Genomic DNA, 5,441 nt, shown 5'->3' on the forward strand with positions numbered 1-5,441 from the left:
GGATATAATATTCAACTCCAGACTTGTCCCCATGATTAAGTTGTCTATTTTCTTAGTTTTTGAACTCTTATTTCTGTGTGACTGTATTTAATTTTCCTGGTATAGCACTCCCTGCAGAACTTCTTGGAGATCTGGTCTGGTGTTAGTAAGTTCTTTCAAGTTTTGTTTATCTGAGAATGTTCTTGTCTTTTCTTCCCATGTAAAGGATAATCTTGCCGGGTACAATATTCTTGGTTGAAATAGCTTTCCCCTTAACACTTTGAATATTTTTTCCCATTCTTCCTCACTCACATTGTTTCTGATGCGAGATCCACTGTCAGCCTGATGGGATATCCTTTGTAGGTAACTTGACATTTCTCTCTTGCCAATCTTAGTATCTTGTCTTTGTCTGTGGTTTTGGTCAATCTGGCTATAATGTGTCTTGGAGAAGATCTTGGGCTGATTCTATTTGGGGCCCTTTGTATTTCTTGGGTTAACAATTATCTAGATGTTTGGACATTTGATGGTTTCTAGTATTTCTCATATAGTATTCTGATTTTGGGGGGCCATTTTCTCAGTCTTCGTGGTGGATTTTTCTAGGCCAGCGATTCTATCTTCTACATCTGAGATTCAATTTTTGGTATGACCTAGTCTGCTTTTAATACTTTCAAGGGAGGTTTTGACTTCCTGTATTATAGTCTTCATCTCTAACAGGTCCATTTGACTCTTTTTTATATTATGATTTCCTCCTTTAGATCTTGTAAGAATTTCCTCACCACTTGGAGCTCATCAGCTTCTTTCCCCTGCCTCTTCTTCAGTTCATTGTCTCTCTTCTCTTTGATCTCTTCTCTTTGACCTTTGTCACCATGAAATTCTAAATTCTTTATCTGACATTTCCATGAATTTTATCGTACTGTCTGAGGATGAAGAGGAGTTACTATTTTTCCTTGGAGGAGAAGTATTTTCTTGTTTTTCCATATTTCTTGTGACCCTGCAATGATTTTTAGTCATCTGATGGATGGTGCATTTCTCCCTAATTCTTGAAGTTCAATCTGAGTGTTCCGAGGCCTGCAGAAGAAGGTGATCTGCGATCTCTCTTCCGTTCTGTTTTCACTCTTTGTGCATCAGAATCAGTGGGAGTAGAGGAATATTCTGACCCTACTCATATGCAGATGTTTAGATCCTGTTCACTTGGACCTGTCTAGACACTTAGAGTGTAGGGGCTGAGAAGCCAATGACTAAAGATAAAGGAAAAGGAAAAGAATTAGAAAAGAGGAAAATATAAAATAAAGAGAACAAAAAAGATAATTGAAAAAATTTTAGATTTTAATTTTAAAAAGTAAAAATTGAAAATCGCTCACGAAAGCAATATTCACAGCTGAATTTCAGGATCCACGTGAAGATGGGCCTGGATTTGTGCCTTTCCTAAATAGGATTTCGAAAGGTGCAATTAGCACAATAAGGAAGGGACTTGAGAGCCCAGAGAATACTTCACCTTAAAAAATTAAAAAAAAAAAAGACACAGTGAAACAGAGACAGAGAGAGAAATGGAGAAAAGGAGACAAGAAGCACTACCCACTAGAAATAAGTGTGGGGAACAGCAGTTGGCATAATGGCTATGTCGCTGGACTCACATGTAGTCGACTGCAGTTTGAGTCCCGGACCCGGTGGCTTAAACTCACACCAGGCACGTGTGCATGCGTGCCCATGATCTCGAGAGGAGAATGGAGGAGAAGGCATTGCGGCATGGCCATCCCCCCGGGAGGTGATTTCTCGCTTTCTGTATCTCAGTCTCTGTCTTTCCGACGAGCACACGCGCCCTATAGCAAAAATCTCTCAAAAAAAAAAAAAAAAAAAAAAAAATGGGGGGGGGGAAGTCTCAGCAGAAAATCTTCATTTTAAGTCCCTGAAAGCAATATTTCACAGTGAAGTTCAGAGAGAGACAGAGTGAGAAAGAGAGGGAAACTGAGAAAGCAAGCCACCGGGTCCGGGACTCAAACTGTGGTTGGCCATGTGGGAGTCCAGCACCCTTAACCACCACACTACCTGTGAGCCCCATAGAAGCTTCTTAAAAAGATTTCCAAAAAAATTTTTTTTAATGTCTTTCTTTATTTGTGATAAATTGCACGAGAGAGAGAGAGAAAGAGAAATATGAGCACCATTTATAGGGTCTCATCACACTGCAATCCCCTTCTTCTAGCCGGTAGATTCTTGGACATTCATGTGAATGTCCAATTTGTTTCAGGCTGACCAGGCTAGGGATACAGAACACAGCTGATTAGGCCAGCAGATAGCATAGTGGTTACATCACTGGCCTCCCACATGGCTGACAGTGGTTTGAGTCCTAGACTTGGACTTGAAACTCATGCCAGGTGCACGTGTGTGTATGCCCAAGATCCCAGAAGGAGAATGGGAAGAAGGGATTGTGGCCATGCCTCTGGGGGGGTGATTTCTCACTTTTCCTCTCCTCGTCTCTATCTCTTTCTCTCTCCAGAGAGCACATGTACCCTAAGGCAAAAACCTCTAAAAACCAAAGAGCACAGCTTCCCAGTGGAGTGTGGATTCTCTTGAGCAGCACATTACTGCTGCACCACACAGGTGGTCCTCACAATGTTTTTTTGTTTTGTTTTGTGTTTTTAGAATCATTTTACTTAACTTTATTTATTATTATTATTCAGTTTGATCAGATAGAGAGAGAGGAAAAAGTGAGAAAGAAAGCCATCAGGTCTAGCACTTGAACCGTGGTCAGCCATGTGGGAGTCCAGTGCCTTTAATAACCACACCACCGGTCGGCCCCCACGATGTTCTTCTTAGAGAGTTTTGGAGGTTTTTTTTTTTTTAATATTTATTTACTATTGGGGGACCAGTGGATGATGTAATGGTTATGTCACGGGACTCCCACATAGTTGACTAAGATTCGAGTCCCAGATCCAGCAACTTAAACTACGCTGAGCACGTGTGTGTGCGTGCCCAAGATCCTGAGAGGAAAACAGAGGAGACAGGATTGTGGCATGGCCATCCCCCAGGGGGTGATTTCTCACTTTCTGTCTCTCTGTTTCTCTGGCGAGAGTATGTACCTTATAGCAAAAAACTCTCTCTAAAAGAATTTTTATTTAATATTTATTTATTTACTTAATTCCATTTGTTATTATTATTATTTTTAAAAATTTGACCAGATAAAGACAGAAAGAGAAAGGGAAAGTGAGAAAGCAAGCCACTAGGTCTGGGATTCAAACCACAGTCAGCCATGTGGGAATCCAGCACATCTAACTATCACGCCACCTGCCGGTCCCTAGTTTGTTTTTATAGAGAGATTTCTTCTATAGGGAGTGTGCTCTCTCTGGGGAGAAGACATAGGGAGATAGAAAGCGAGAAATCATCCCCTGGGGAGATGGCCACATTGCAATCCCTTCTCCTCCACTCTCCTCTAGAGATTTTGTACATGCACACATGGACGGCAGGAGTTTGAAGCTGCTACGTTTGGGACTAGAACCAGTGGGCCATGTGGGAGTCCAGCAATGTAACCATTACATGGTCCTCGCAATGTGTTTGCTTGCTTCTTTTTAAAAAATATTTATTTAATTCCATTTGTTATTATTATTATTTAATTGGACTGAGAGAGACAGAGAGAGAGGGAAAATGAGAAAGCAAGCTACCGGGTTCAGGACTCAAACCTAGGTCAGTCATGTGAAAATTCAGTATATATCTAGAGAAAGATATAGAGAGGTAAAGTGAGAAAGCACTCACTATGGAGGGTGGCCATGCTGCAATCCCTTCTCCTCCATTCTCCTCTCTGGATTTTGTACATACATGCACACAGATGTGCCCCTCATGTTTTGCAAGCCACTGGGTCTGGGACTCAAATGGAGAAGTCAATAATATGGCATCAAGCTACCTTAACCAACATGCTACTGGCTGACCCTACTTGTCACTTTCTTTTTATTTAAAAAATTTTTTTGCTATAGGGTAAATGGGCTCTCTGGAAACAGACAGGGAGGGAGGGGGGGAGAGAGAAAGTGAGAAAGCACCCCCAAGGGAGATGACTATGCCACAATTCTTTGTTCCCCATTCTCCTTTCAGGATTTTGGGCACACATGCACATGCACCCAGCATATTTTGCAAGCTGCTGGGTTCGAGACTTTGAACTGCTCAGTCAATCATGTGGGATCCAGCTGCCTTAACCACCACTCCATCTGGTTGGCCCATATTCATTTTCTTTTCTTTTAATTTTATTTATTATTATTATTATTACTTACTTTGTTATAGGGCATGTGTGTCCACCAGAGAGATGGGTGGTGAGGTTGAGAAAGTAAGCCACAAGTCAGGTCTCAAACTGCAGTCAGCCATGTGGGAGTCTAGCACCCAAATCACCAACCACCATGCTACCTGCTGGTCCCCATATTTATTTTCTTGACACTGAACATTGTATTACATTGTGCATATTTGATAATAATTCTACTAGTTTTTGGAGGAGAAGTATATATTGAATTATGAATGGCTTCTCTTTTTTTTTTTTTGGCCAAAGAGCATGCACACTCACCAGATATAGACAGATAACTAGGCCATGGGGCCAGCCCTCCTTTAACAACGTTTATTATTCTTTTAAAAGCTTTTTGTCATAGGCACCTGTGCTAGCTGGAGAGAGACAGAGACAGAGAAAGGGAAAATGAGAAATCCTTTTCCAGGGAGATGGCAAAGCTACAATCCCTTCTCCTCTATTCTCCCCCTGGGATTTGGGGCATGCACGCACATGCACCCAGTGTGATTTTCAAGCCACCAGGTTCGGGACTTGAATTGCAGTCAGCCATGTCAGAGTCCAGCACTGTAACCACTATACCACCTGCCCACCCCCTTAACACCATTTCTCACTCTGCTGTTGCACACTGTTTTGTAACCTATCCCACTTGTTTACATGCATTCTGTCTGTTAATCATTTTCTCCTGTGCTATGACATAGCATTATTCTCTCTACTTCTATGCTATCAAGTCCTTCAGTTTCTGCCATACAGTGTGGACATTTGGTGCGTGTTAAGCTGGGACATACAGTATTTGTCTTTTAATTTAAAAAAATATTTATTTCATTTTATCTTTTAAAAATTATTTTATTAGTTATCTTTTAAAAATAATTATTTATTTTCTTTTATTTATTTATTCATTTATTTTTAAATTTAACCAGAGAGAGACAGAGGGTGAGAGTGAGAGAGAGAGGAAGTGAGAAAACAAGCTACCAGATTCAGGACTCAAACCCTGGTCGGCCATGTGGGAGTGTCCAGTGCCTTAACCACCATGCCACCTGCTGGTCCCATAAATAAATGTGAGCATGCTCATTCTTTTTTCTTTTTTTTTAATTTTTAAAATTTTCATTTGTTCATTGATTTATTTTAATTTGACCAGAGAGAGACAGAGAGAGAGAGGGACAGTGAGAAAGCAAGCCTCCAGGTCTGGGACTTGAACCGTGGTCAG

This window comes from Tupaia chinensis, unplaced genomic scaffold, assembly GCF_000334495.1.
Source record: "Tupaia chinensis unplaced genomic scaffold, TupChi_1.0 Scaffold143970_1, whole genome shotgun sequence".
Taxonomy (NCBI): domain Eukaryota; kingdom Metazoa; phylum Chordata; class Mammalia; order Scandentia; family Tupaiidae; genus Tupaia; species Tupaia belangeri.